This window comes from Pseudorca crassidens, chromosome 8 (assembly GCF_039906515.1).
Source record: "Pseudorca crassidens isolate mPseCra1 chromosome 8, mPseCra1.hap1, whole genome shotgun sequence".
In the NCBI taxonomy this organism is placed as follows: Eukaryota; Metazoa; Chordata; class Mammalia; order Artiodactyla; family Delphinidae; genus Pseudorca; species Pseudorca crassidens.
In genome coordinates this window covers 79,816,923-79,839,990 of record NC_090303.1, presented here as the reverse complement: position 1 = coordinate 79,839,990, position 23,068 = coordinate 79,816,923, and the positions used below count along the sequence as shown (strand labels likewise).

Genomic DNA, 23,068 nt, shown 5'->3' with positions numbered 1-23,068 from the left:
TGTCTGTTAAATGTGTTTTCTTATTTTTCCAGTGTTCACTAGGTGTATAATATATATGTATGAACATAAATGCATACATACATCTGCCCCCAAGTGATCGTTACGATCAGTTTGTAATTTGCTGCCTTTATGCAGAAAGAAGCTTTTAGAGTGAAAGTGTTAGCTGTTTTACATCTTAAGACAAGTCACGAGGTGAGGGCTGATCCTGCATTCCTTAATAGCAAACTACTCAGCAGGAGCTTGGAGGCAGAGATATATACAGAAGTAATATACCTTCAGTATACGCTTGAAGCTCATTTGGAGTTGTTCTTTTATGGTGATTATGAAATCTAGACCTTAAAGGCAAGATTTTCAAAGTAACTTGTCCTCAAAAACAGTGATAAAAAAAGGCCTCATTAACTGTTGAATAAGTAACTTGTCATTTTTGTTCTTTATGTTCTGTACTTTATGTCAGTGAAAGACTAAAACTGTGGGGAAAAGGACCTAAAGAACAGAGTGCACTTGAGGTGGTGATGGAGAAGACTGTCACAGATACGGCAGGGCTTACCCAAAGATAGTTCATCTCTGGTTTGCTCACAGGACTGAAACACCAGCATCACTAATTGCTTCAGGATCCAAAGACGGTAGTTGCAAGTCCTCTTTGGGGTTGATGAAAATCCACTGAATCATTATCAAAGTGACCTCCCTGGTACAAGATATATATTTTTTAACATCTTTATTGGCGTATACTTGCTTTACAATGGTGTGTTTACAACTGTATAACAAAGTGAATCAGCTATACATATACATATATCCTCATATCTCCTCCCTCTTGCCTCTCCCTCCCACCCTCCCTATCCTGCCCCTCTAGGTGGTCACAAAGCACCGAGCTGATCTCCCTGTGCTATGTGGCTGCTTCCCACTAGCTATCTATTTTACGTTTGGTAGTGTATATATGTACATGCTACTCTCTCACTTTGTCCCAGCTTACCCCTCCCCCTCCCCATGTCTTCAAGTCCATTCTCCAGTAGGTCTGCGTCTTTATTCCCGTCCTGTCCCTAGGTTCTTCATGACCATTTTTTTGTTGTTGTTTTTTAGCTTCCATATATATGTGTTAGCATACGGTATTTGTTTTTCTTGTTCTGACTTACTTCACTCTGTATGACAGACTCTAGGTCCATCTACCTCACTACAGATAACTCAGTTTCGATTCTTTTTATGGCTGAATAATGTTTGCAGATGACATGATACTATACATAGAGAATCCTAAAGATGCTACCAGAAAACTACTAGAGCTAATCAATGAATTCGGTAAAGTAGCAGGATACAAAATTAATGCACAGAAGTCTCCTGCATTCCTATGTACTAATGATTAAAAATCTGAAAGAGAAATTAAGAAAACACTCCCATTTACCATTGCAACAAAAAGAATAAAATACCTAGGAATAAATCTACCTAAGGAGACAAAAGACCTGTATGCAGAAAACTATAAGACACTGATGAAAGAAATTAAAGATGACACAAACAGTTAGAGAGATATACCATGTTCTTGGATTGGAAGAATCAACATTGTGAAAATGACTATACTACCCAAAGCAATCTACAGATTCAATGCAATCCCTATCAAACTACCAATGGCATTTGTCACAGAACTAGAACAAAAATTTCACAATTTGTATGGAAACATAAAAGACCCCGAATAGCCAAAGCCATCTTGAGAAAGAAAAACGGAGCTGGAGGAATCAGGCTCCCAGACTTCAGAGTATACTGCTAAGATATATTTTTAATGTTTCCTAGTAGAACGCTTGACATAAGAGAATACAGTACATATAATAGTACTGAGAAAAAGAGAGGAGGAACAGGGTAAGAGCAAAGTTTCCATCGGAAACTGCTGGAGTGCTACAGAGGGCCCTGGGCAGTGACTAAGCTTGCTGACGTGGGGGTGAGGGGGACCAGCCACACAATATCTGACCTTGCAATATTATCCAGCTTTTTTTCTTCTGCATCACAGTCCAGACAGAAACTGATCATATATGGAGAGCACACTGAGATTGAAAACATCGATATTTCAGTGCCTTTGTAGTGCATGCTCTGCTGCATACTGGCTGGGAACCTGGGCTCTCAGGGTGAACTACAGTCTTACTTTGGACAGCAGACACTTGGCTTCTAACGTGTAGGCTTTGCATATTATGTTGGATACCCTGCTGCTGAGCCAGCTAGGCACTAGGAGGGCATCGGGTGTGAGCTCACTCATCTGGGACGCCTTCTTCAGGGAAATCCCTGGGTGATCCCACCTTGCTATTAGCATCTACCTCCTCCTCCCAAGGGAGTGGGACTGGTAGGGGCACAGTCTGAACAGGTGCTAAAAACAATTATACAGCTGCAAAACCTTTTACCATGGAATCCTACTACAGGTGTAGGCATTTTGGCAAGTCTAAAATATTGGCCAGTATGAATTCCAGAGCTCTCTGGAGGTAAGGACTGGAGGCCCTAAGATGGTTGCAAGTTGTTGTTGCTTTTTTTTTGTTTTTTGGCTGCACAGCAAGCCTTGCAGGATCTTAGTTCCCCAGCCCGGGATTGAACCTGCGCCCTCAGCAGTGAGAGTGCAGCGTCCTAACCACTGGACTGCTAGGGAATTCCCGGTTGCAAGTTTGAGACACTGAAAAACCTTCGAGGTGAAAGAGGAGATTACAGGTCAGACTGGAGAGGAAGGCAAGGCTGTGATAAATAGTTTGGGTTTTATTCTAAGAAGAGAGAGTTAAGGAAAGAAGCAACACGATCAGAGCAAAGATCACTTGACTGCAGTGTGGAGAATAGATTAAGGCTGGGGCTGGGAAGGCTGAAGGAGTGCATGAAGAAGACCATCCATAAGGAAGCTATGTCAGGAGTCCAGGCAACAGAGTGGTGGTTTTGACTAAGGTGGTAGCAGTGGAACAGGATAGAAGGGGCTGGAGTCAGGATATACTTCAGAGGCAGAGCAAATCATTCAGATCTTAAAGGAAGGGTTATGACATTATGTTGGGGCAAATATTCAGGTTATTTGATGTAAGAGGGGACCTATAATCTGATATTAATCACATTAACACAAGACAAGAGGCCCTAACGGTCATAGCAGAGGTATACACAGTATGGAGATCTTAGCAACATTTAAATCAAGATTGATTACCTTTCCTCAGTGTTAGAAGCTTAGAATTGGACCCCCCAACAAAGCGGGGGGAAACCCATCCCCTTTGCACCATCCCTCAGAATGTCCCTTCTCCTGTTTTTCCCAGTACTGGAGCTCTGATTCTTGAATGACCACTCAAGCAGGCCAGACAGATTCCTGCCTGCTCTAGGCTCCATAGTGGATACCTATAACCCACGAACCCTTCTAGAAGAACTTGGAAACCCAATAGGAATGTTTACCTATGAATCTCGACTTGTAGAAAATACAGTTTTTGATTGAAATTATCCTGGGCTCACATATCTAAATGATGCCATCTCAAGCCTAAGAAAATCTGGAAAACCAGTATATCATTCAGTTAAGAAAAATATACTTCATATGTTGAATTTCAGCCTATTTGAATTTCTGTTTGAATCAAGAAAGGATCCAGATATTGAGGTAATGAAACAGGATTCTTTGAAGCAGGCTGTAAACACCAGAGGCCAGGGTTTCCCCCCAAAATTGACATTTTTCTAGCAAATAATAACATTTATTTTTCAAATATTTTTTTTCATTTTATTCTTTATAGAAATACTTCAGAGGAAGCCTGTTGTTGTTGTGTTTTAGCATTTAAAAAAATTTTTTTAAATTGAAGTATAGTTGATTTACATGTCCACTGTTTTATTTTTTGCCCATACTGTGCGGCATGCAGGATCTTAGTTCCCCAACCAGGGATCGAACCCGTGCCCACTGCAGTGGGGAGCACAGAGTCCTAACCACTGGACCACCAGGAAAGTCCCAAGCCTGGTTTTTTAAAAAGCCGTAAACTTTTTACACCTAGGCAGAAATTCCTTGAGTTCTATACAAGGTCCTGACTCCCTTTTTATCTTTTTATTCCCTTGAACATCAGGGTTTGAGGCCCCCTCACTGTATTAGAAGTAAGAAGAATACTAACTAACCCATTGGTAAAATTTGTCATTTTCCTACAGTAAAAATATTCTATCTACCTTATAGCCAGAAAATAAAGAACTGCTGTTTTTTTTTTTTTACCTCTGAAAATGATAAAAACAAAATGATCACAAGAAAGAAAACTTGAACGTCCTTTCTAAATCTCTTTCAAATAAGCTTAGGCTGATTTTTTTAACCTAAGCAAAAATCAAATCTTGTCCCCTACAACAGTACTCTTCAACAAACTGACATTCACAGAGAGTGCTTTGCTGTGTTCTGAGAATTTTAAGTAAGTAATTAAGTCAGTGAAGTAGCCTGTATACATGTGGAAAATAACAACCAATGGCCAAAGATGATCCAAACAGTGAGCTCTTGTTGACTGAATGACCTTTCAGGGTCTTGACTGGAGGAGCTCAGCCTTGGCTGCACATGAGAATCACCTGGGAAGCTTTGAAACATGCTGAATCTCGGGCCATGCTCCAGACCAACTGAGCAGAACCTCTGGAGGAGGGCCCCAGGTATGATGGTTTCTGAGGGTCCCCAAGTGATCCCCATATGCAGCTATGATGAAACCACTGATGCATGACAGTGGTGCTTTACCATCAGGGTTACTTAGGTGTTTTCTCCAAACTTACATGAATCTTAGGGAACTGGAATCTAGAACTCTCAGGATGAGAAGTTCATTCGGTAAAGGGCACAGAATTTGGCACAACTTGCTGCCTCCTGTCAGTAAGCAAGTGTGCACTGTGTGATTGCTTTGAAGAACTGGGTGAAAACAATTCACCACACCTAAACAAAGCCGTTTTCTTGATAGGTCAAACTCGCTCAGTTATTATGTTGTGTTTCCAAACTACAAAGAAGGTAGGACCTTGGGATGAAAATGAAAGAGGAAGCTTAGTAATTACTAACCTGTTCCGCCAGGTGCCAAGACACCTATGAATTACAGTAAGTGGGTGAACAAACATTGGCCTCTCTGAAACTTGGCTTCCATACAAAACCCAGGGCTTCTGTAAAGCAGTAATCATGGGACAATAGGAGGAAGCAGAAATTGTTTCTACTTGGAGAGAAAAATCCATTCCCAACAGAAAGACACTCCCATCCCAGCACACACACGCGCGCGCACACGCTCAAGACTGTTTACATTTGAAGAAATTGACATGCATGCACAGGCAGTGAAAGTATCCTTTATAAAAGAATAATTAAAAACTATTTGAAGATGAAGGTCACAACTGAATTCGATTTTCTTAGTCTTTCTGAAGTAATCCCAATTATGATGTGTTAATTGAGTAAATACAGATTGATTTTAATAAATGGATAAAGGAATATTATACTCCCTACCACCAGCAATGATTATGTGGGTTTTTTTGTTTGTCTGTTTGCTTTTTTTTTTTTTTGCGGTACGCAGGCCTCTCACTGTCGTGGCCTCTCCCGTTGCGGAGCACAGGCTCTGGATGCGCAGGCTCAGCGGCCGTGGCTCACGGGACCAGCCGCTCCGCGGCATGTGGGATCTTCCCGGACCGGGGAACGAACCCGTGTCCCCTGCATCGGCAGGTGGACTCTCAACCACTGCGCCACCAGGGAAGCCCTGATTATGTGTTTTGATCTCTGCTCTATAACTACCCAACACCTTTCAAATTTATTATTCAAAGAGTACAGGTTAGCAGAGGATTTGTACTGATGAAACTGGTAAACATCTGGGAATCCAGGTGCTCAACATTTAAAATCTCTGTGGCAGAAGTGTTCCTTCATCATATGAAACTGTCACATTATTATTTTGCCTAATGATACCATCATTATCATATTCACTTGAATGATAAAATGCAAGATTCATGCTCATCAATTTTCTGCTCTGTCTTTCCAAATCAAAGAGCTTTTTCTTTTTAAATCTATCAAATTAGCATGGTGGGCTCAGGCAACAGAAAGTGGAGTTTCAGTAGTTATATTGAAAAATTATACGCCATCTTAGTCCATCACCGTAATTCATGCATTAAATTTAGTACTGCCAAGATTTAGCCATTTAAGCTTGAATTGCTCTGAATTTAATTATGTGTATCAAGACAAATATTTAAGTGTGAAAACTTCAATCACAAGAAATAAGAAAAGAGTAAACAATTTAGAGAGGAAGGATAAGAAGAAATATTCTTCTTATACCAATCTGCTAGCCTACCTATATAATTCTAATTTTTTGACTGAATTAAAAGAATAAATTTGCTTTTCAGGTATTTTTAAATGGTGCTTTGTCTACACACACATGAAAGCAAGCATGGTTAGTAGAAGTTACATGAAGACAGGTGTAGGAGTTAAAAGGTCTCTAGTAGTATAACAAATGATTTGGGGAGATCAAGTACAAAAAGAAAAGCAAGATACCTTAGTTGTTAAGGGCTTTGGCTCTGGAATCAAATAACATGAATTAAACCTTGGCTTAGGCATTTATATGTGAACTGGACAAGTTGTCGAACTCTTCAAAGCCTTATTTCAGTGCTACCTAACTCATATGTTTGTTGTTTGGATAGAAGTCGACAACATGTCTGGCACATAGTAAGTGCTCAACACTGATTAGTTATTATTATTAATAATGAAGTTTATGATATTGTATTGTATTATATTACACTACATTAGACTAAATGATATTATATTATATTGTTACACTATAAAGTGATTTTATTCCCAGTTATAGACTGGTACCTAAGAGGGATGAGTAGACAGAAGGTATCTAGATTTCAGCTAACGTTTGAAAGATACTTTCAGAATATTCATGTGAATTAAACCAAAGCTTGCAGGATAGTAGTTCAGGGTGGTGAACTTATAATTAGATGATTAACTCTTAGAAAACTAGTTGACATCAATGAATTTGAACTCACTGGACAAGATCTGCCTCAGGTCAACTGATGGTACCATCCACACACCCACCAAGAGTACAATCCTCTTGGCCCCTGAGAGACCTTGCAGTCCTTCACTGCTCCTGACCACCAGCCATTGTCACAGATTTCACCAGTTACAACTCTGGGAAACGTCTCCAAACTCTTCCTTCTTCCCCATTCCTCTCTCCTGCCAAAGTGCCACATTTGCCTCTCTTGCCCTGGGTCTCTGCCCTCCTGTTCTCCCGCCCACATAATCCCTCAGATTTCTGGTTTAAGAGCTCTCTTACTTTCCTGATGTAGTTGCTTTCACTGTCTTCTCAGTCCACAGAAAGCCCTTATCTTTCCTTCCATTACAGGATGGCTGGCAAATACAATCCTAGTATGAGAATTAACTAGTAAAAACTGTATTTTGAGCACAGGTTTACTAAACTTCCAAATCATTAATTTTTTGTTCCCTGGTTAAGTGTGGTATACACAGTTAAAACCTCTGGCTTCACACAGATCTAGGAGAACAAGCCACATATATGCAGACACCCTAATTGCTAATGATTCTTGAACTCTGTATAAGTCAACACAGTGACACGTATTACACCAGCATAAAACAAATGCAGTGGACTCTTGCTGTGTACCCAAGAAGAGATCTCAAGCATGACGAAGACTAAAGTAGGTGGCATGGCAGTTAAAAACGTGGGCTGTGGGTTCGGACTGCCTCGTCCAAATCTGTTCTAAGTGGAGCCTTGGGGAAGTTATTTACTCTTTACTAGAGATGCTATGGGAGCATCCATGTAAATCGTTTAGCACAGTACCTACTGTATTTTCAGCATCCTGTGACTGGTAGATCAAAGTGATAATCCTATTCTGTATCTCTGGGAGTGTTTCTATGTGTGAATGTGTATGTGTGCTTTAATCTTCCCTTCAAGGGTGATCTCCAGCACAATTTCAAAGAAAGGATGAAACAAAAGTGGGGAACAGGCCCTTTTAAAGGGCAGGATGTCTACATATAAGGATTTATAAAAATCTAATTGCTAATATATTGGCTTCCTGAAATTTTTCATTCATAAATAATATTTATTCATTTACTTAAAATATTTTCACATACGTTTATTGAGTATCTACTATGTCTACTGTTCCAGGCACAGGGGATAGAGCAGTGAACAAAACACAAAGTTCCTTTCTGGCTTACATCCTAGGGGAGGCAGGTAGAGTAAATAAACTAGTAAATATACAGTGTATCAGGGGCTTCCCTGGTGGCGCAGTGGTTGAGAGTCCGCCTGCTGATGCAGGGGACACGGGTTCGTGCCCCGGTCCGGGAAGATCCCACATGCCGCGGAGCGGCTGGGCCCGTGAGCCATGGCCGCTGAGTCTGCGCGTCCGGAGCCTGTGCTCCGCAACGGGAGAGGCCACAACAGTGAGAGGCCCATGTACCGCAAAAAAAAAAAGAAAAAAAAATATATACAGTGTATCAGATTGTGATGAGTAGAATAGAGGAAAATAAGGCAGGATGAGGTATATGGAATTTCTTCCTCTCCTTCTTCTCTTCTTAATTAATTAACCAATTAATTAATTAATTCGAAGACTGCTCTTCTGCCTGACTGACCTCTACTAGTTCCATAAGAGGAGCAGATCAGCCTGCAGATAACGGGATATCTCAGTGCAATCAGCTGGGACGGGTCTAGGATAGCCCAGGGCTGTCAGGTGGGACACACAGCAGAAACAACTGTCCTTTGCGTGAGGAAATTCTGAGAATATAGCAGTGTACTCATGTAATATGGAAGAGACACTAAAGGGTAGTATCAAAAGAACAGAGCTAGAAAGGAATTTAGAGAGGTGAACTGTGGACTCCAGCACTTCCCAACACAGAGTTGCTTTTCCAGATATGAAGATCTGAAGAGACAGAAGGAAAGGAAAACAACTTTAAGTTAGCGGTTATAATGGACACTTAAGAATTGATTGCATTGAATAATTCTGTAAAAGAAATCCTGGATTTTATATAGAGTAGTCCATCTGATGAAGCCTCACTGTAAGGTGTCCAGTGAAGAAAGGACAGAGGGAGACAGCAATGAAGGCACCTGTGGGAAGAGAATTCAGGAAGAGGGAACAGCAACGTCAAAGTCCCACAGGCAGGAACATGTCAGGATTGTTTTATGAGCAGTAAGAAGACCCGTGAAGGAGATGAGGTCAGACAAGTGGGGAGGGTGGGAGGTGGGCAAAACACATAGGGTCGTAAGACCAATGTAAAGACTTTGACTTTTATTCTGAGTGAAGATGGGAAGCCAGTGCAGGGTTTTTGAGTGGAGGGAGCAGCGTGATCTGACCAATGTATTGAAGGTCCCTCCAGCTACTCTGTGGAGAGCCGACTGAAGGGAGTGGGCAGTGGAGGTGAGAGTGAAGCAGGGAGCCTTATTAGGAAGTAATCACAACAATCCAGCCAGAGCTGAAGGTGAAGCATACGAAAGTGATAAAACATGATCAGAATCTGGATGTGGTTTGAAGGTGGAGCTGACAGGATTTACTGCTGGATCACCTTGTCACAAATTACAAAAGGTGGTTCTGTGCATTAGTACGTTGTCTCATTTAACTCCCTGGACAAAGATGAGTAGTTGTTGAACTCACATCATCAGAGGGAGAATTGATGATCTGAGGCCTTAACGTGGGTAGAGGTCTGACGGCCTCAGCAGGGCTGGGGCATGGTTTTGAACGTGGTGTTACTATTCCCGGCTACCTCCTCCTGTATAGAAGCCTCTCTCCCCAAGAGTTCTCTGACGGCCCTTTTATGCCGTACAACATCTATTTAAGGTCAGAACAAACATCTTATTTGAATTCATAGTACCTTCCTATTACATATCCTTTACTTTATGCCAGGAGGAATTTCCCAGCTTTCTTACACAGCAGCTTCACAGTGTCCTGGGGAGAAGACTTTAACTCCTGCGCAAAGCTCACCAACTTCTTCCTGATCTGGTGATAGGTAATTTCTGTAGCTTCCTGGCTCCATCTCTGGTTGGACTCCTCACCTCTAGTCCACACTCTACTCCACACCCCACACCTGTACCACACACACACACACGCACCCCACACCTGTACCACACACACACACACGCACACACGCATTAATCAATTACATTAATAAAACTACCTTAACCTCATTAGGTGTAGTTTCCAGGTTAACATAACAACTCAGGTGTATATTTTCTGATCCGGAAGGATAAAGAGAGCAAAATATGGCAATAGACCGAAACGGAAAGTATCAGTTAGTCCACTCAGAAAATAGTTATTAAACCCTCAGATATCAAAAGGACGTCCTTTCTTTTGTTTGTTTTGTACCTTTGTCTTCTCAGTATAAAAGAACTTTTGTTTTGTATTTTGAAGACATTTCTGGAACAGGGCTGGTGGGGAAAGGGTGTGTGATAGGGTTGTAGAGCCAGGGAGATTTTTAAGTAGGCAAGTTATTTCCTTGCACGTAATTAGAATTTAAACAGCATGATGCTGATTTTTCTCCGCACTCTCATGGTTCAGGAATAAGTGAAAATTAACAGCATCTTTACTGAGATCAAATATAAAGTGATTCCAGCTTAGTACCTTATAAAATCAAGTTAATTTCCATCCCTGGGATAAACAGTCCCTCAAAGGCCTGTGAATGAAAACTCAAATACGATCTTTGGCAATTTTGTTCACTTTAGGTCCTCTTTGCTTTTTTATAAAAGCAAGTGCAGTATGGGAGGCGTAATTGTTTAGTCTCTGAACAACCTTTCAGCTCCCTCTGTGATTCTGAGGCTCTGGTGTGTCTGTGAAGAGACCCACAGAAAGCTGCTCTCACACTGGATTTTGGCGTGCAGGATGCCTTTCTCCCTGAGCCATCATGGCACCAATATAAGGAGGTTTGGCTGGATTGACTTCGTCAAGGAATTGGGCTATAATGTATTTTAGTATCTTCACTCACCCCCCATGGAGAGCAGGCAAATGTCCCACTTCCTCATGGTTATTGCTTATGTGTACCACTCTCCATTTTTTCACTTCCTCCTCTGTAAAATGAGTCTGAGTGGCTGGCTTGAAGTTACAGAGAGGAAAGATTATGCACAGCCTTCCTAATCAATCAGCTCTCTTCTTGGTTTCTAAAGACAATTAAATTGATTCTGTTACTCCAGTACTTTGTTTCTACTGGCCTATGCATAATAAGTCACTTCTGGAAAACAGCAAGCCCTACATTAGGATCAATCAGTGAAATGATTTTCAACCTCAGTGGTTCTATAATAACGATTTTTAAAAGAAAATACATTTCTCATAGAAATGCAATAAAGTACTAATTTCCAAATATACAAAACAAATAGATTAGGGGTGTGGTGGGTCAGGTATTGAATAAGAAGAAACTTTTCCTTACTCTGAAGCAAGTATTTGCTGTAGATTCCATTCATTCATTTCTCTGTGTTCATAATAGTCTTATGAAAACAGTGGCATTCCTGAGTAAGGTAACATATTAGGTTATTATCCGCCGCAGTAATTGTGGTGGATTAGATTATTAATTAAAATATTTACATACTGGGTTTAGGACTCAAAGCCCAGTAATTCCCTGCTTTTTAATTTTGGGCTCAGATTATGCCTTGGTTTGTCCGAAGGGTTATCAGCAGACTTGAAATGTGATTGCATTATTGGCCTTGATCTCTTACCTTTCTGCCATTACCGTACTACCCCCAGGAAGCTGCTGTCCCTTTAGCCTGGGCCCCAGAATGACATGTGTGGAGACAAGAGCTCACCAACAGTGAAGTCTAGCCTTAGGCCAGCCAACCTTCAGCTGACTTGTATACACGTCTCCTGTAAGTTTGTATGTTCCTGGGTTGTTCACTATGCAATAATAGCTGACTAATACAATAATAACAACCATTAATTGGACATTTACTGGTTAAATGTGCTATAGACACACAATGTCTCATTTAATTCTTACCTCAAGCCTCTGGGCGAAACATCTTTCAAATTTTGAAACAAGATATAATTAGTGTCAGAGCCAATATTTGAACCCAACCTTTTATGACTCCAAAGCCAAATGCTCTTAAGTGCTTTCAGAATTAAGTTATTCAGTAAAATTAATAGATCAGAATGAGACCCTAAATCTGACCTCCTGACCAAGACCCAGAGGCCGTGTATGATCTGCCCCCCTCCCTTCTCTCATTCCATTTTTTTTCCCAGCGTGGCTCTGGCCCCTCTGACATTCCTCCGAACTCTCAAACTTGCTTGGATTTACCCATCTCAAGCCTGTGTATGTGTTTTATTTTCTCTGTTCTTTTATGGCTGGCCATTTCCCATCCTTGGGATTTCAGAAAGATCTAACAGACCACCTTAAGGTAGCCTTCTCTTCATTATTTTCTCTCTCACCACTGTTTGTTTCCTTCATAGCATCACCACAGTTTGTAATTATTTTATATACTTGCTTTCATTAGGTCTCTTTCCCCAAATGCAAGTCCACTAGGCAAAGGTATGCTTGTCTTGCATACTGCGGTATCCAGAGCATCTAGGGCAGTGTGTAGGTGCTCAGTAAATATTTGGAGATCTGAACACTTCTTAGATGCCTGAGCTATAATAGCCCTGGTTCCACAAGTAATTACAAAGAAGGGAAGTAGGCAGTATGTTGAAGCACATAATGGAGGGCCTAATCTTTTGGTTGGGCTTAGGGAAGACTTCCCAGAAGAGGCAACATTTTATCTCAGACAGGCAAGATGAACTGGAATTGGTCAGGAGTCGGATGAGAATGTGGATGGAATCTTGTTTAGGGGATGTCCTGGGGGTGTGAGGACATCTAGACCTTACTGTATACCGTAATCTATGTGAAGAGTTGATTGTACAAGGATGCAGAATAAGGGTTTCCACTCTCATCAAGAAATCATGCGCAAGATAGGGACTTTACAGTGCTCAAAACAGAGAGTTAGGGGATATAGGTGACTACCTGTATTGTTTTTGTTTCTCCTGGATTTGTCAGTTGTCCTCAGTTTCACCTGCCTGGATGTTCTATTCTTTACAAATTATTACAGCACTGAGGCATTCGAGTGCTGAAGTTCAACCATGATACAGTGAGTTATGAGCTGTATCTCTCATGGCAAGATGCCTTTGTTCAGAGTGGCCTCAAAATCAGCCATTATCCTCGGCTGATCTGCATTGGGCCACAAGAGAACCCTGAAGAGAGGCTGTTGGTGAAGGACCGTAATTTCAACTCAAAGTAAAAACAACTCCAGGAGTAAGGCTTTCCGTCAGTTGGATTAGTAGTTTGATCAACAGACAGGGAAAAAATATTTTGTTATTAATTTAAAAAAATCTGAACACCTACATTTTAATTTTTGATGACAGTCCTAAATACTGGTAGCAGAAGCTACATCTATTAACGCAAGAAGCTAGTAAGAAAGCACAAGTCATCCATCTCTGATTTCCCTGTAATGAGCCTGCAACTCCCTCTCTTGGCCCAAGGAAAGCTTTAATAGGCCCTAGGGCAGCACTGGTTATGGGGAGGAAAACTTCATTTTCCGCCATATGTTAGCAGTGAAAGTAAGGACAAGAATTGGGGATTGAGACAAAGGCTGCCACTCACCGGCTCTCTTTTTTTGTTGTTTTGATGATGGTAAGGTTGGAGTTGGGACAGAATGGAGATGTGGGGAGAGAAAGGCATTTTTCAAAATTCACAGATTACAGATTATAATGTGATGGTATTTGGAGGTGGGGCATTTGGGAGGTAATTAAGTCATGAGGGTGGAGCCCTCATGAATGGAATTAGTACCCTTATAAGAAGAGACATGACAGAGCTGATCCCTCTCTCCACCATGTGAGAATGCAACAAGAAGGTGGCCATCTGCCTGCTAGGAAAGGAGCTCTCACCAGAACTCACAACACTGGCACCCCAATCTCAGACTTCCCAAGCTTCAGAACTATGAGAAATAAATGACTTTTTTAAGTCACCCAGTCTATGGTATTTTGTCACAGCGGGCCAAGCTGACTTAGATGCAGTGTGTAGCTGGGGTGTCAAACGGCTGACGTGGCATGGAGATGAAGAACTTCATCTGCATAGAAGAAGTAAGAATGATTACTTCATAAATATAGTGAGGATTAAGTGAGGTTATGTAGGTAAGTGTTCAAAACGGTATCAGCACATAGTAAATGTTTACTGAGTGGTTGTGCAACAAATGCTACTGAGGAATGTGACTCATGTTGATATTAGGGTGTTAAATCATCATGGAATTTGGGGATGCGAAGATACATTTGGAAAGGTAAAGAAGAAAAACATAAATGAGTAGCTGAAGACATCTAGAAAAGAAAAGTGAGTCTAGCAGAACAAGCACGAGACAGTAGATGGTGGTGGTAGTAGTGATTGGGAAAGGAGAATTTAAAGGTTGCTTGAAAAGGAGAGTAAAGTCCTCCAAAGCACTCACAAAATCCTTGGGAAGTTTGCTTCCTTCTTTTCTACTATTGCTGCAATTCACTTTTCCAGAACTGCTTTAGGTAATACATTCATCCTTTTAAAGCCAAGTTTTATGCATGTTGAATTATATATACTAAAAGGTAAACAGTGGGAGCATCTATAATAAGTTCAAAGAACAAGTAAATGAAGGTATTTCTGTGCATTTATATTCCTCATTGTTTTGTGAATGTTTTGGGATCATTCTCTACTCTGCCAGAGGATGTGGTGAACGTTCTTAATTTTCATCGTCAGAATGATGAAAGAGTTTCATATCACAGGTGTTGACGGCAAACAAATCTGTGGCTTCAGAAACGGAAGTTCCCGTCTGAAGACAAATGAATGTTTGCAGAAGCAGAATAGATATTTCAAGGATATTACTCTCAAATTTATAGGGAGAACAGTACATGTCATGTTCTGCAGCCCAGGTTTAGGACATTTGAGATGAGAAACGTTTTCCATTTTGATTTCAACAAGAGCATTAATTGTTCTCCTCTTGCATTGTGTCTGGTGCAACAGTACAATCCTTGTTCCCTTAATTAGATTTCGGAGGATTCAGAAAGAGCTCACTCCTGATCTGAATTGTTTCCCTTGGTGACATTATTGGGTTTTAGTTCAGCATGGAGGCGAAAACCATCAACCAAGCAGCAAGTTTATAGAGCATCCCTACTATGCAGTCGGCTTTGTGTTAGGTGCTAAGAGCCTACAATTGAATTGAGGAGGCAAAACCTACACATATGAAATAATAAGGGAACAACAAAGGCCAAAGTGGGTGCAGCTCACTCTCAGTGCAATAGAAACTCAGAGAAAGGAGAGATCAGTGTGGGCTAAATAGCCAAAGGTTTTCAAATTATTATTATCAATGACTATCATTATAGCAACAATGGTCAGCATTTATTGGTCATTAAGTGCTCACCATATGTCAGGTACTATGCAAAGTACTCTGTGTGCCTTGTCTGATTTAATCCTCACAACAACCCTTTTTATTATTGCCACTTAAAAGAAAAAACAACATACTCTTATTATTCACATTCTATACATGCGGATACTGAATCTTCAGATGGTTATATAAATTCAACCATAGTCACAGAGTTAGCAACGCCAGAATTCATACTAGAATGCAAATTTGTCTCACCCCAAACTAGTATGTGCACATTGCCATTCTTTGTAGCAGGATGAAGTCCATGAGGTCAGTCTTAAAAAATATATGAAGATTCCAAAAGTCAGAAGAGAATAAGGGAGGGCATTTCAATAGGAGGAATAGCATACACACACACCTAGAGACAAGAAGGAGCATGAGGTCTGTAAGGAACAGTGGAAAAGAGCATGTCCAGAGTAGAAAGTTAGTGGCATAAAGGATTGTAAAAGCTGAGTGGCTCTGCTTTGCACAGCATTGTGCTGGGAATCTACACAAACCAAGGTGTGGAACTTGAAGTGGGTCAGACAGGAGACAGGTGGTATTATTCAAGAAATTAGAATAATATTAGAGAGCAAAGGCTTTACATCAAGTTAGATGACCAAGGGGCTCAGGTCCACAAGAATCAGAATAACAAAACAAGAATAGATGGGGTAGGTCACGCATTCATTCATACTTTCCTTTCATCCATTCACAGGGTTGTACCTGAGCATCCACTGCATTCAAAACATGACACGAGGCACTGTGGAAATTAAGGAGATGATAAGACAGGCTTTCTTCCCTTAAGCAGTTTGCAGTCTAGACAGGGGTGTCTTGAGCTGGAGTTGTTAAAGTATATAAGAATCAGGAGAAAATGGAGTGGGAGCAGATCTTTGAAGGAAGACTGACACATTCTCATTGGACTGAAGACTCAGTCAGAGGAATAATTTATTCATTTATTGATTTAGTAACTATTTTTTGAGCACATACCTCATGCTAGGTGTTGGGGAAAATAGAGAGTCCTCGTTAAATTTAGATGTGGATAAAAGATAGACTTTAATAAGATGACCTCCCAGACAAGTGTAAAGTCAGGGGACGCCTCCCTGAGGAAATGAATTGAGATTGAGGTTCTCCGGGCAACTAGCCCCCCTGCTCAGAGGCTTTCCAGAAGTCACCTCATTAGCATAACAAAAGACATTTGTCACTGTCCTCACTTAGGAAATCCCAAGGGTTTTAGGAGCTCAGTGCCAGAAACCAGGAGGGAGACCAAGTATATATTTCTTATCATAAATCACAACATCATAGGACTTTTTGCTCACCACTACAACACACCACAGTAACTCTGTGCCCCCGTGGCACCCTTTACCTCTGCACCATGGGTTATACAGCTGTGAATACCTACTGTGTGCAAGAGCCAAACTTGGAAACAATGATATTGGAAAACAGGGAAGGAATTTCATGGGGCAAAGGCAGTGAGACTTGGCTCCAGAGTCTGGGAAGCAGCAGGCAGTGAGGTAGAGGAGGCCTCTTTCTCCTCATGGCAAGTGAGGAGCCATGTGAAGGCGAGTAAGTAGTGAGAACAAAGACCAGATTGGGGGTGAGGGGGGAATAAATAAATAGAAATGCAGAAAAAAGAGACGGCAAAAATTACTCTCTTGAGAACTTTAGAGATAAAAGGGTTGGGAGCAATGGAATGTTGATTTTAAAGGTTAGCTTAACATTTGGGAGACAGGGGGGTGAATTAAACACGTATGTAACTAGAGATTGAAAATGCTGGAAAAGGGGGGATTAACCCCCGAGACCAAGACCAGTGGTGAAGGTGTTTGCTCTAGAAAGGAGAACGGATGTGTCTCCCACTAACATTAAAGGGGAAGCGCGTGGACATGGAGATAGACATTTTTGAAGTGAAGGATCAGGAATCTTTATCTTCTCGATATAACTCTAATATTGATTTCCTGAAACTGTGCTTTATGGATACAGTGGCTCACTACATATCACTCTGCTAAGAACAATAAACAACTCATCTGCAAAGAGATTATACAATGAAATACAAACGAAACACCAAAAATGGACTTTCTTCTCATGTTGAGATATTGTTCCATCAAATATCCCTTCTTGCCTCTAAATATTCTCCTCCTTTGCATCCTTTCCTTCCTGTAAAGGCCTTCTATACAAATAAATAAGTCATCTAAAACCCTGTACTCCCCTTCTTTCCTACTTTTCAGAGATAACCATCTCATTGGCTCCATTGGCTCATCTTCCACTTACCCTTCAACCTACCTCAGTCTGATTTCCATGCCCACATCCCCAGGAAAGTGCTCTCACATGAGATCCATCATGATCTCCATCCAAGGACACATTCAAGAACTAATCCTTTTGTAGCTCACTCTTTCCTTGACCCCATTCTCTCTCTATGCTTCTTCTCCAATCTCTGATGTATCTATCACCGTCTCTTTCACATGTTCTTATCCCATCTGACTGTCTGACAAAAGCCAGTGTTCCCTGGAGTCCTGTTGTATGATGCAATCTGAAACATTCTGCATATATTATGAACATAATCTAAAAGAAACAAGCTTGAAGAAGAGACTGAAATGGTCAGGAAATAAATGCGGATGAAGAGATGAAGATGAAGAGAGGGTAGTGTTGGAATGATGGCAATTCTGAGACCTTTAAGGTGAATAAGGTAGATTTAAACTGAATGGAAACTAAAGGTAAAAGTGTTAAATAAGACACAGGGAAGCAGGCTAATCCTCACGGTCACTGTTTGGCTGCACAGAAGACTGGACAAGGCTGTAGGATCTCAGCTCTGCTCAGGTTGGATCAGAAGACCTGATCAGGTTTCCTGGCCCACTCGGGCTCTTGCCACAGTGGTCAGTAGGGGCCCCAAACTCCCTCTAGTAGTGAGGTGTTTTGGATGACGGACTCCTTCGAGAATCTGATGAAAGTTATATTCTATCTTCCTAGAGAAACTCAAACATGTGCTCTAGATGTGAATTCAAGAGGTTCATGGGTCCCTACTCTAAATTATGGAAAGCTCCAAGTTTTGCAAGCAGGTAGAACACCCCACCCATTAACCTATTTGTTTGTCCTTTGACCAGAAGCCTTCACTAAGTAAATCAGTATTGTTCTTGGCAATCAAGTTTTAGAAAAACTGAACGTTATTCTTTTTTATTTTTTCCAAATACTATCCTGTTCAGCTGCTCTACACTTACTGCTAAAAAGAAAGCACACTGGTTGTTCTACTGGCATATGTTTGCCTTTTTTGTCTGAAATTTTTACATGTGATGGCATCAATTCACAGTAGTTCAATCCAGTTTCTCTCTTGCAACCAAATACTTTTGGAACGCTCTCCATATGACTGAGATACTGTTATAAATCCAAGAGGGAAAAAAGCATCTTGAGTTTTGTCAACAAAAGGTTCCTATAGATTTTTCTCACTCAGCGGAGGATCCCTTGGTGTAATACTTAAAAGTCATTGTCTTTATTAAAGCATTCCCTCAACACCCATATCTGACATAAAAGTGGTCTGGTGTTGACATGTGCTTACTTCTATCCCTGTGGTCTACATTCATCTAACCCATTCATTCAAAGATCTTCTTTTGAGGACTCAGTGAAATACTCAGTTCTATGCTAGATCCAGAGAATAGTACAATGAATAAGACAAAGTCTTAGTTCAAAGTCTTATTTCAAAGGCCTGAGCCTCTTGGCAGAGATAGACATATCAATAGATGATAAAGATACGTTGTAATAATCAGTGGTCCTCAGCCCTGACTTCATAATAGGATCATCAGAGAGACCTTTCAGGAAATGGTGATGCTTGTCTCTGACCAAGAGGTACTGGTTTAATCGTTCTGAGATAATGCCTGAACATCAGTATTTTTTAACAACACCCAGGTAAACCTAGTAGCATCTAGATGAGGAAAATCTAAGGTATTGTGGAAACATTTAGGAGTTACCTAGGACCTAGAATGAATGTCTGAGTTGATTCACTCAGTGAAGAAGGAATATCTAATTGAAGCAGGGAGAAGGCTCTCCCAACCAGATGCATCAGTATCTGCAAAAACATGAAAGTGGGAGGGCACATGATGGGTTTATTTATTCCTTTGCTCACCAAATACTTACTGAGTGCCTTGCTTAGAGCCAAGAGCTAGGTCACTGTAACTAGACAAATCACTCCTGCTCTTATAAAAATTATAGTAGGATAGTTAAGTATTGACAGCATACCATTAACTGTAGAAATGATTGTTAAATTGCTGTTCTGAGAAATACCACAGAGCAGAAGCACAGGAACTATGAGGGTAGTTGGAATAGATCCCTCTCACTTTGGGGAAGCTAGGAGGGCTCACCTGAAGAATTGTTATTTAGGCTGAAATTTGAAGAAGTAGTCAGCAGAAGCAAGAATGCAATGCAGAGAACTGCTGGCAGAAGAGCTGTGAAAAGCCCTGATGTGGATGTGTGGTCAGTGGGTGGTCAAAGCACAGTGAGTTAGGGTAGAGTGATGGGGGGTGAAGAAGCAGAACGTTCCCTCAGTGTGGCCAGACAACCCAGGACCTTGTGGACCACACTGGGTCCCGAGTGCATCACATCCCTTCTGTTCCTGTACTGCATCAGCAACACATCGGTTTGTGCATGTCTTGGAGATTATCAACACGTTTGCCAATGTCCTCAAGACAGTCCTGTCTCTTCGTTAATGTCCAGAGATGCTAACTGACTTGCCCAAGTTTGCATAGTTTAAAATTAATCCTAAGAACCAAGGTTAGAACTCAAGGCTAGTGAGTCGAAATCTGAGCCCCTTTCCATCACATCACAGAAAATATTTTATCAGATGATATATTGTATGCAGCTACGTAAAGTTCTGATAAATCTAGAATCACTTGTCAAAGTTTTATGACAGTACAAAGATGTCAGGAGCACTTTGTGGTTTGTTGTTTGTTTTTGTAATAATAATAGAATCAAAAGATGGAAAGGCAGAATTTTCAGGCCATATAGTGGTAGCTAGGGAGAACTGACTAGATGAAAGGAAGCTATGATGATAGATCTTTGTTTAGAGCCGGAGGGACCTTATTTTACTCAGTAACTGCTTCTAAGAGGAAATGAATACCTACACTCCCTAGGACTAAATATAAAGAAAAGAGAGGCTTCTCACTACCCAAATTCCACTGAAGTAAAGAAAAGAGCTTTGGTTTGTCAAACAAAGGTTCCAAGGAACGTGTGGGAGCTCTGAGAAAGCAGCCAACATAAGGGAAGGTCTGTGCCCTGCTCTAAGGCCTCACTCTCCGTGTGCCCAGCCAAGAGGAAAGCTGTACCTGCCAGAGTTGCCTCCACGTGGCTCACCCAGGAGCATGTTCACTGGCCTGCATTTTGCTGGTGGGCCCAGATCAGAGCCGCCACTTCCCCTCAGTGACACCCCCAAGGAATCTACAGAGTACCTGCCTGAGTAGAAAAGATTCGTGGTAGACATGAGCCAAATAGCAATTTATCCTTCTTGTCACTTTTCCTAGTAGTCCAGACTGGATAGATTGTAGCGGCTATCACCACAAAATGTTTCAGAGAGAAACATTCCCTATAGATATGAAATTGGGACACATACTGTGTCTTTAAATAAGTAAACCACTAACTAGATAGAACTAAATGCTAGGAAAAGTAGCATCTGACGACCTTTCATATTTTTCTTTCATATTTTTCTTCCTCTGTATCCTGAATTTACAATAATATAGTACATACATATTTCAGAGAATAGAAGCCAAACTGTTTTGAATTTGGGCGAGCATCTCAATTCCTTGAACATAATCGAGGGTTTTATAAATTCATGATTATCTCATTTGGTCAGTATTATTAAAAAACAGAATATCAAAAAGTGAATTTCTATATCACTAAAAGCAAAAACTTTTAATGTCAAAATGTATATTCCCCTATTTTCACACTTACCACCCTTTAGTATATTTTCCCTGTCCCTCAAGGCTGGCTCCCCATGGCCCTTTATTTCTCAGATCCCTTATCCAATCTGTCTTCTGGTTGAATAGATTCCACCTTCTAAAAGTTCACATGTTTAGTTTTGATTCCTCTCTTCCCTTCCCACTGTTGGCATCAGTTTATGACACATCACCTGAATTATTGCAGAATGTTTTGAACACTTCTCAGGGTTGCCTGCTTCCAACTCATCATTAACTCTCTTGCCAGATGAGATGCCATCTGTCATGACAACCCAGCACCTTGGGGCCAGGCTTACTGTACTTGGTGAATTTCCAACATTATGGAATCCACTTCCTAAGGCAGAAGTCAGAAATCAACCTTTCTGGCTGCTTGGTAGCCAAGGCACAGGCGTGAGCCCCGGGCTCTGGGAATTAGGCTCACCCATGCCACACATTTGGATTCCAAAGTAGGTAAATGGAGGAAGAGGCTCCGTGTGAATTCCATTTCACTGGCAAATGTTGTGGCCGGAAGTCTGCAGCATCCTGTGGCAGCAGCGTCTCAGGTGGCCATCTCATGGGGAGCCAGTCCTGAGTGCGATGTAAGGTGTCATTCTTCAAAGTACCTTTGAGCCTAGTTTTCTTCAGCTCTCCCAGGGGTTCCATGCATCATCCAGTACTGTCAGTAAAGTCAGCTGATTCTTCTTGCCTCTAATGACCCCAGAGTAATCTTTCTGTCCTCAATTCTTTTCATTCTTTTTTCTTTATTTTGCTCTACAGTAAGTATTTCCACTCTTTTATCTTCCAGGTCATTTATCTGTCCATCTGCCTCAGTTATTCTGCTATTGATTCCTTCTAGAGAATTTTAAATTTCATTCATTGTGTTGTTCATGATTGTTTGTTTGCTCTTTAGTTCTTCTAGGTCCTTGTTAAACGTTTCTTGTATTTTCCCCATTCTATTTCCAAGATCTTGGATATCTTTACTATCATTATTCTGAATTATTTTTCAGGTAGACTGCCTCTTTCCTCTTCATTTTTTTGGTCTGGTGGGTTTTTACCTTGCTCCTTCATCTGCTGCAGAGAAAAGGAGACCATGAGTCTCCTTTTCGCAGGCTGCAGGTTCATAGTTCCTGTTGTTTTTGGTGTCTGCCCGCAGTGGCTAAGGTTGGTTCAGTGGGTTGTGTAGGCTTCCTGGTGGAGGGGCCTGGTGCTTGTGTTCTGGTGGATGAGGCTGGATCTTGTCTTTCTGGTGGGCAGGACCACGTCCAGTGGTGCGTTTTGGGGTGTCTGTGAACTTATTATGATTTTAGGCAGCCTCTCTGCTAATGAATGGGGTTGTGTTCCTGTCTTGCTAGTTGTTCGGCATGGGGTGTCCAGCACTGGAGCTTGCTGGTCGTTGAGTGGAATTGAGTCTCAGCGTTGAGATGGAGATCTCTGACAACGCTTTGGCCGTTTGATATTACGTGGGGCTGGGAGGTTTCTGGTGGACCAATATCCTGAACTCAGCTCTCCCACCTTGGAGGCTCAGGCCTGACCCCTGGCTGGAGCACCAAGATCCTGCCAGCCATACAGCTTCTGTCCTGAACGAATATGTTTAAGAAGGCAGGGGAGCACTTGGCCCACAGTTTTCTCTTGCTGTTGCTTGACTCCTTATAAACACATCTGGTTCTACAAGAATGAAGTCACTGACCTTCAACACACTCTTCCTTCAACATATAAAAGAAGGGTCGATCCACAGCTAGGGTGTTCATCAAGACTCTTCCCCAGCACTGGCATCGGACTGGACTTGTTTTGCCCACTGCGCAGCAAGCCAAAACACTGAGAGGCAGAGGTTTGCAGCAAAAAAGGGCTTATTCACAAAGCAGCCAAGACAGGGCAGGAGGCGAAAAGAAAGAAGAACAAATC

The 23,068-nt window shown here is 41.4% G+C and overlaps 1 protein-coding gene across 2 annotated transcripts in view; it reads left to right on the top strand.

Moving 5' to 3' along the window:
• The first annotated feature begins 453 nt into the window (after nucleotides 1–453).
• Nucleotides 454–23,068, top strand: part of SLC13A1 (solute carrier family 13 member 1) — a 119,554-nt gene continuing 96,939 nt past the window's right edge. The window contains exons 1-2 of one of the 2 annotated variants that reach the window (XM_067746876.1): nucleotides 454–623; nucleotides 4,465–4,587. The gene's annotated coding sequence lies outside the window, so the exon portion shown is untranslated. The remainder of the gene's footprint in view (nucleotides 624–4,464; nucleotides 4,588–23,068) is intronic. The other variant, XM_067746877.1, reaches the window with a different exon arrangement.